Source organism: Nothobranchius furzeri, chromosome 2, assembly GCF_043380555.1.
Source record: "Nothobranchius furzeri strain GRZ-AD chromosome 2, NfurGRZ-RIMD1, whole genome shotgun sequence".
Classification (NCBI taxonomy): domain Eukaryota; kingdom Metazoa; phylum Chordata; class Actinopteri; order Cyprinodontiformes; family Nothobranchiidae; genus Nothobranchius; species Nothobranchius furzeri.
This window is the reverse complement of record NC_091742.1, coordinates 101,837,343-101,846,046: the sequence shown is the minus strand read 5'-3', so window position 1 is coordinate 101,846,046 and position 8,704 is coordinate 101,837,343. Positions and strand designations below refer to the sequence as shown.

The following is an 8,704-nucleotide window of genomic DNA, read 5'->3' as shown; positions in this document are numbered from 1 at the left end:
CTAACACCTACACACACCTGGTCACAGACTAACACACCTACACACACACCTGGTCACAGACTAACACACCACACACACCTGGTCACTGACTTAACACACCTACACACACCTGGTTACAGACTAACACCTACACACACCTGGTCACAGACTAACACACCCACACACACCTGGTCACTGACTATCACCTACACACATCTGGTCACTGACTAACACCTACACACACCTGGTCACAGACTAACACACCTACACACACACCTGGTCACAGACTAACACACCACACACACCTGGTCACTGACTTAACACACCTACACACACCTGGTCACAGACTAACACCTACACACACCTGGTCACTGACTAACACCTACACACACCTGGTCACAGACTAACACACCTACACACACACCTGGTCACAGACTAACACACCACACACACCTGGTCACTGACTAACACCTACACACACCTGGCCACGGATTAACGCCTACACACACCTGGTCACTGCCTAACACCTACACACACCTGGTCACTGACTAACACCTACACACACCTGGTCACTGACTAACACCTACACACACCTGGTCACTGATTAACACCTACACACACACCTGGTCACAGACTAACACACCACACACACCTGGTCACTGACTTAACACACCTACACACACCTGGTTACAGACTAACACCTACACACACCTGGTCACAGACTAACACACCCACACACACCTGGTCACTGACTTAACACACCTACACACACCTGGTCACAGACTAACACCTACACACACCTGGTCACTGACTAACACCTACACACACCTGGTCACTGACTAACACCTACACACACCTGGTCACAGACTAACACACCTACACACACACCTGGTCACAGACTAACACACCACACACACCTGGTCACTGACTTAACACACCTACACACACCTGGTTACAGACTAACACCTACACACACCTGGTCACAGACTAACACACCCACACACACCTGGTCACTGACTATCACCTACACACACCTGGTCACTGACTAACACCTACACACACCTGGTCACAGACTAACACACCTACACACACACCTGGTCACAGACTAACACACCACACACACCTGGTCACTGACTTAACACACCTACACACACCTGGTCACAGACTAACACCTACACACACCTGGTCACTGACTAACACCTACACACACCTGGTCACAGACTAACACACCTACACACACACCTGGTCACAGACTAACACACCACACACACCTGGTCACTGACTTAACACACCTACACACACCTGGTTACAGACTAACACCTACACACACCTGGTCACTGACTAACACCTACACACACCTGGTCACTGACTAACACACCACACACACCTGGTCACAGACTTAACACACCTACACACACCTGGTCACAGACTAACACCTACACACACCTGGTCACTGACTAACACCTACACACACCTGGTCACTGACTAACACACCACACACACCTGGTCACTGACTAACAACTACACACACCTGGTCACAGACTAACACACCCACACACATCTGGTCACTGACTATCACCTACACACACCTGGTCACTGACTAACACCTACACACACCTGGTCACAGACTAACACACCTACACACACACCTGGTCACAGACTAACACACCACACACACCTGGTCACAGACTTAACACACCTACACACACCTGGTCACAGACTAACACCTACACACACTTGGTCACTGACTAACACCTACACACACCTGGTCACTGACTAACACACCACACACACCTGGTCACTGACTAACACCTACACACACCTGGTCACAGACTAACACACCCACACACACCTGGTCACTGACTATCACCTACGCACACCTGGTCACTGACTAACACCTACACACACCTGGTCACAGACTAACACACCTACACACACACCTGGTCACAGACTAACACACCACACACACCTGGTCACAGACTTAACACACCTACACACACCTGGTCACAGACTAACACCTACACACACCTGGTCACTGACTAACACCTACACACACCTGGTCACCTGGTCACTGACTAACACCTACACACACCTGGTCACTGACTAACACACACCTGGTCACTGACTAACACACCACACACACCTGGTCACTGACTAACACCTACACACACCTGGTCACAGACTAACACACCCACACACACCTGGTCACTGACTATCACCTACACACACCTGGTCACTGACTAACACCTACACACACCTGGTCACAGACTAACACACCTACACACACCTGGTCACAGACTAACACACCTACACACACACCTGGTCACAGACTAACACACCTACACACACACCTGGTCACAGACTAACACACCACACACACCTGGTCACTGACTTAACACACCTACACACACCTGGTCACAGACTAACACACCACACACACCTGGTCACAGACTTAACACAACTACACACACACCTGGTCACAGACTAACACCTACACACACCTGGTCACTGACTAACACCTACACACACCTGGTCACTGACTAACACACCACACACACCTGGTCACTGACTAACACCTACACACACCTGGTCACAGACTAACACACCCACACACACCTGGTCACTGACTATCACCTACACACACCTGGTCACTGACTAACACCTACACACACCTGGTCACAGACTAACACACCTACACACACACCTGGTCACAGACTAACACACCACACACACCTGGTCACAGACTTAACACACCTACACACACCTGGTCACAGACTAACACCTACACACACCTGGTCACTGACTAACACCTACACACACCTGGTCACTGACTAACACACCACACACACCTGGTCACTGACTAACACACCACACACACCTGGTCACTGACTAACACCTACACACACCTGGTCACTGACTAACACCTACACACACCTGGTCACTGACTATCACCTACACACACCTGGTCACTGACTAGCACCTACACACACATATATTTACCAAGCAGTGTGTCTATGGTTATATTGTGATGTCTTAGTAAATATTCTATTTGGTGAGAGATAAACTTTATTGTATTTATCCTAGTGAATCTATAATTAAACGGGTAAACTAGTACATGGACTCAGTAGCGCTACAATCAGGTTTTATTACTCGGTGATTTTAACATTCATGTTTGTTGTCCTAAAAAACGTTGGTTTTGGATTTCATGAACTCCTTTAGTCTTGCTCTGTGGGTCAATGAGGCCACTTAAATCATTGGTCCCACGTTGGAGGTTGTGCTGCCATCTGGATGTTTGGTTCTCGATCATGACGCTTTTGTCCCTGATCCCAGACCAGTTCTGTTGGAAACTAAACATGGCTCAAACTTGGTGTCTCCTCCTGCACCCGTTAATTATGTAATATCAGTAACAATTTATAAGAAATTGAAAACATTAAGGCTCCCTTTAGGCTACAAATAGTGCAAAAAAGTCAATATCTCACATCAATTTCTAAATCAAATTAAGTAACCAAGGATACATTCAGATACATCCAGTGAGCTTTAAGCTCAGCATTGACACAGGACTGACATCTGAGCTCCAAATGTCACTTGTGAAACTCACAGAGGATGAGACGCTTTCTTTAAGGAGTCACTCGATGAAAGAATACACTGTCTGGTGGAGCTCTGGAAGGGCTACGTCGGCGAAATATTTACGTCCCGGTAGCATGTAGCGAGGTTCCAAGTGGGTTAGTAGTCGGCGGAATCCGGCGTCTTCCACAACTGAAAAAGGCTGGTGGTCTAGTCCAATAAACTCGATGATTTTACGGGTAATTAGCTTAGCCTTTTGACTGTCACGCTCATATGGGCGAGTGTTTCCAAGCGTCGGCTGCGTTAGCTGCCGTCTGACTGTGGCTGCATTAGCATTAGCAGCTTCTTTTCATTGTCTGCGGTGAGCCTCAAAAACTCACCATGCTCTGCCAAGTGTTTAGTCTTTAAATGTCGGATCAAATTCGTTGTGTTGAATTTTTTTCAAGTGCCTCCTCCGCGGGGTATGTTTTCGTTGCAAGTGTTGCAAGACGCAAACTTAATATCACTCTCGCACACCGTAAAGAAGTTCCACACGGCAGACATGTTTGTCTTTGCGGGTTTGCCGCCCGCCACGCGCATGCGCACTAAGCGGGGAGAAGCGGAAGGGTGAACTACCGGCCGGGAAGAGTAAGCGCCAGTGCCAGATCGGAAATGAAAGGCAGTGATTGGCGATCACAGATCACACACTTTTGCAGGAAAATCGGCCGATAATTATCTGTGGCCGATCAATCGGAGCACCCCTAGTTGTAACACGTCTTTCTGTGAGAGGGGGGTTCTCACTGAGACACTCTCTCTCCTTCAGCTATCTCCTGCAGTAGCTTCTAACAGAAAATAGTCTCCTACACCTATCACCTGCAGTAGCTTCTAACAGAAAATAGTCTCCTACACCTATCTCCTGCATTAGCTTCTAACAGAAAATAGTCTCCTACACCTATCTCCTGCACTAGCTTCTAACAGAAAATAGTCTCCTACACCTATCTCCTGCATTAGCTTCTAACAGAAAATAGTCTCCTACACCTATCTCCTGCACTAGCTTCTAACAGAAAATAGTCTCCTACACCTATCTCCTGCACTAGCTTCTAACAGAAAATAGTCTCCTACACCTATCTCCTGCACTAGCTTCTAACAGAAAATAGTCTCCTACACCTATCTCCTGCATTAGCTTCTAACAGAAAATAGTCTCCTACACCTATCTCCTGCAGTACCTTCTAACAGAAAATAGTTTCCTACACCTATCTCCTGCAGTAGCTTCTAACAGAAAACAGTCTCCTACACCTATCTCCTGCAGTAGCTTCTAACAGAAAATAGTCTCCTACACATCTCCTGCAGTAGCTTCTGATAGAAAATAGTCTCCTACACCTATCTCCTGCAGTAGCTTCTAACAGAAAATAGTCTCCTACACATCTCCTGCAGTAGCTTCTGATAGAAAATAGTCTCCTACACCTATCTCCTGCAGTAGCTTCTAACAGAAAATAGTCTCCTACACATCTCCTGCAGTAGCTTCTGATAGAAAATAGTCTCCTACACCTATCTCCTGCAGTAGCTTCTGATAGAAAACAGACGGCGAAACTCTAGGGTAGAAAATCCTGACAGATCTACGTCACCCTCTCACTTAACATTCATGGATTCACCCATCCGGACTCACGACGGGGAAGCTGTTGTTGTTGGTTTAGTCCAGGAAACAGCAGAGAACGTCTCGGTTAGTAGAAGCTAACCGTTAGCATTAGCAGCTCTGTCGCGTGCCCGTCCCATTTACCGGTTCCTTTAAAACCCAGTTCCGTTAGAACTTATGAGACGGTGCATCCATCAGGGTTCGGGGGTGTATCGACGAGTATAATCGTACCAGACCCGGGTTTGGACCATCTAATTAGAATCTTGTCTTTTATTTTAAAGGTGAAATGACTTGCACGAATAGCCAGCCCCAGAGTGCTACACTTCTTTTAAACTCGTTACCTTTTGGTTAAGATACTAGAGAGAAGTCTGGAGGCAAGCCAAGCCTCTCAGCAATTGTTTGGGCTACCCGGAATTAATTGCGCCTCTAACAGCTTATGTGGGAGGTTGGTAACTATAAACTGATTTATGCTAGTTGATCAGGCTATCATAAGTTTATCAATTTATTTATTAATCCAACCTTCCAGCTGATTAGAGACTTTTTCAACCTGCAATCAGAGCCAAAATAACCTCGAATATTTTGCTTTTATCGCCCTTAAGACAACTCGTTACCCGCAAGGAGGGAGAAGTTAAAACTTCCCTTATCTTAAGGTTTCTTTATATTATTCTGTTATAAACTGTAAAGTAAGTCCTGATAATTCAGAGACCGACCTTCGACATGCTTACCTCTGTGCAATTTATGGCCAGGGCTCCAAACGTGAAGCTTTGGAGAAAACCTGAAAGAATCAGGATTATGTTTCTTTTTCAAAAAAGGTTTATTACAAAATCAAAATACAAAAATGGGTAAAGTAAAAAACAACTACTATCCCCCACGGAGGAATTAGTTCAAAATGATTAAATAAGAGTTAGTTTACACCAGCTCTTGTCTTCTCAGAATCTCCCCAAGAACGAAGCCTGAAGCACTCTCTCCTCGATCTGAGCTGCATCCTTTTATATCATTTCTGAGACTGCTCTAAACAATGCAAGAGTCACAAGTCATTCTCTCCTGACAGTTTAGGTCAAGGGGTCATCTACCAGATACACTTTTTTAGCTCTACATAAGACATTTAGTATCATTTCACTACATGCAGTATTCACATGAGGGCACAAAAGTTACATGCTGCACTCCTGGAATGAGAGCACAGGTCATAAATCTTCATGTTGGTAGCAAATTGTAGATCTTCTTCCAGCATTCCTGAGAGCTCCTGGGTCCAGCTGGGCTTCTCCTCACTCCATGCCATTCCTTCTTTTCCCGCCAGAGGTGGAGTTAGGGGCGGGCCCAGGGGTGTGTCCATGGGTGGATCCACAGAAGCCAGCCTGTCTTTTGACCCTTTGCCTAGTTCTGTCCTCACCAGCAAGTCCTGAACTCCTGTCCTCTTGACCCTTGTGTGACCCTTGTCTCTGACCACTGTTTCTAAGTCTTGACTGGTTGCTCGGGCTTGCAACAGCTCCACCACACAGCAGAACTCCTCCAGGCTTGTGTTATTTGTGGAGATAAAACATCAGCGTTGCAGATCAGCGGTCGAGTGAGTTTTTTAAGGCCTGAAAAGGAACAACAGATATCTCAGAGTTTAAACCTTTATAGAACGTTATCGTGCCTTTGATCAGTAACTTATAGAATGTGTGTGTGATTTATTTACAGATATTGAATCAAGTCATGTGAAATAATCGTGGTAACCGTGATTATTTCTCACACTATAATCGTTTATAGTCATTGCAACCCTAGTGTGGGTCTCAGTGCACCTGCCTTGTGTTGAGCAGCGGACCAAGATGGGCCTGAGGGTTGCAGGAGCTTAACAACGGTACCGTGTGTCAGCTGAAAGCTTTGGCTGGAAGTGTTTCCTCTTTTAAAGTTGTTCATAATGTTTGGATCAACCAGGTTAAAGAAAGTTTATAGGTGTCCTCAGACCTGCCCTTCTCACATCTTAGAGAAGCTTATTTCATTAAAATAAGTGAAGCTAACCTGTTAAACAGTAATTTCCTAATACTGGTATTAATATGCGACATAACTGACTAGAAATCATTATTAAATCATCATGTAGAGTTATTTGGTGTGTTTAAGATCTGAAATAAGGGTTTTCAAGATTAAACCTTTAAGTTTCATTCATTACTGTCAAGCAGTCAAGCCATTGTTAAATCACTAACCTAACCCTAACGCACCTGTAAAGGTAGGAAGTCCTTGATGAGACCAAACAAGATTCTTTTATTAAAGGTGAAAGAGTCTCGTCTTCTGCAGGAGACCTGTGTCAGCAGATAAGCAACAAAATGATGGTTATGATGGCGTCTCCAGATACATGGTAATGACCCGCACTTGTACAGCGCCTCTCAGAGTACGGACTCCAAAGTGCTTTACACTACAGTGTATCATTCATCCATTCACACACACACATTCACACGCTGGTGGGGATGAGCTACCATGTAGCCACAGCTGCCCTGGGGCGCACTGACAGAGGCGAGGCTGCCGAGCACTGGCGCCACCGGTCCCTCCAACCACCTCCAGCAGCAGGCAAGGTGGGTTAAGTGTCTTGCCCAAGGACACAACAGCAGAATTCTCTGTCCGGAGCCGGGATCGAACCTGCAACCTTCTGATTACTGGACAACCCGCTCCACCTGTTGAGCTGCTGCTGCCCCGATGGCCAGCTTAGGGACGTTTATGCAACATAAGTACAGCTTATAGCAGCAGAACATGGAGATGTGGGGCTTTTCTTTAGCTCTTTTACACTCAGCTGACATCCAACGTGACTCACTTTTAGCGTTTAGCGTGAATCCTGTGTTGGCCCGCTATGGTTTCAGAGTTCCTTGCCTGATTTATTGTCCCAGTCCACCCCTGAAGAGATGATCAAAATCTCCTCAGTGGCAACCCCGTCTGACCAGATTTCCTTAAGGCTCTGGATTTTGTAGGGTTGTGTTGTCCACGCGATACTGCAGAGCCATCGGGGCAGTTCCTCTGGACTGGCAGACTGGGGTACTGCGGGAGTATGAGGTACCAGAACCTCTGATAAGGGCTGTTAGGTCCCTGTATGACCGGTGTCAGAGCTTGGTCCGCAGTGCCGGCAGTAAGTCGGGCTTGTTCCCAGTGAGAGTTGGACTCCGCCAAGGCTGCCCTTTGTCACCGATTCTGTTCATAACCTTTAAGGACAGGATTTCTAGGTGCAGCCAAGGTGTGGAGGGCATCCGTTTTGGTGGCCTGAGGATCAGGTCTCTGCTTTTTGCAGATGATGTGGTCCTGTTGGCTTCATCAGAACGTGATCTTCAGCTTTCGCTGGAGCGGTTCGCAGCCGAGTGTGAAGCAGCTGGGATGAGAATCAGCTCCTCTAAATCTGAGACCATGGTCTTGATTCGGAAAAGGGTAGAACCCCTTCTCCACGCTCGATAGACGGATTGGTGCTGCATCTGCAGTGATGCGGGCGTTGTACCGGTCTGTCGTGGTGAAGAGAGAGCTGAGTCAGAAGGCGAAGCTCTCGATTTACCGCTCGATCTACGTTCCTACCCTCAACCCTTAGAGACAGGG

General features: G+C 46.7%; 1 protein-coding gene and 3 long non-coding RNA genes across 7 annotated transcripts in view; 1 reads left to right on the top strand and 3 right to left on the bottom strand.

Annotated features, from left to right (window-relative positions):
- The window catches only part of camta2 (calmodulin binding transcription activator 2), a 64,604-nt gene that overhangs the window by 51,198 nt on the left and 4,702 nt on the right, over positions 1-8,704 (top strand). The gene's annotated exons all lie outside the window — the stretch shown is intronic.
- Positions 43-724, bottom strand: LOC139066267 (uncharacterized). The gene is made up of 3 exons (XR_011519200.1): positions 632-724; positions 285-432; positions 43-167 (listed from the first exon to the last, which is right to left on the bottom strand). It is a non-coding gene; the product is annotated as an uncharacterized lncRNA (long non-coding RNA).
- On the bottom strand, positions 948-1,628 carry LOC139066268 (uncharacterized). The gene is made up of 3 exons (XR_011519201.1): positions 1,511-1,628; positions 1,180-1,309; positions 948-1,061 (listed from the first exon to the last, which is right to left on the bottom strand). It is a non-coding gene; the product is annotated as an uncharacterized lncRNA (long non-coding RNA).
- On the bottom strand, positions 1,913-2,767 carry LOC139066269 (uncharacterized). The gene is made up of 5 exons (XR_011519202.1): positions 2,713-2,767; positions 2,453-2,537; positions 2,329-2,390; positions 2,102-2,266; positions 1,913-2,043 (listed from the first exon to the last, which is right to left on the bottom strand). It is a non-coding gene; the product is annotated as an uncharacterized lncRNA (long non-coding RNA).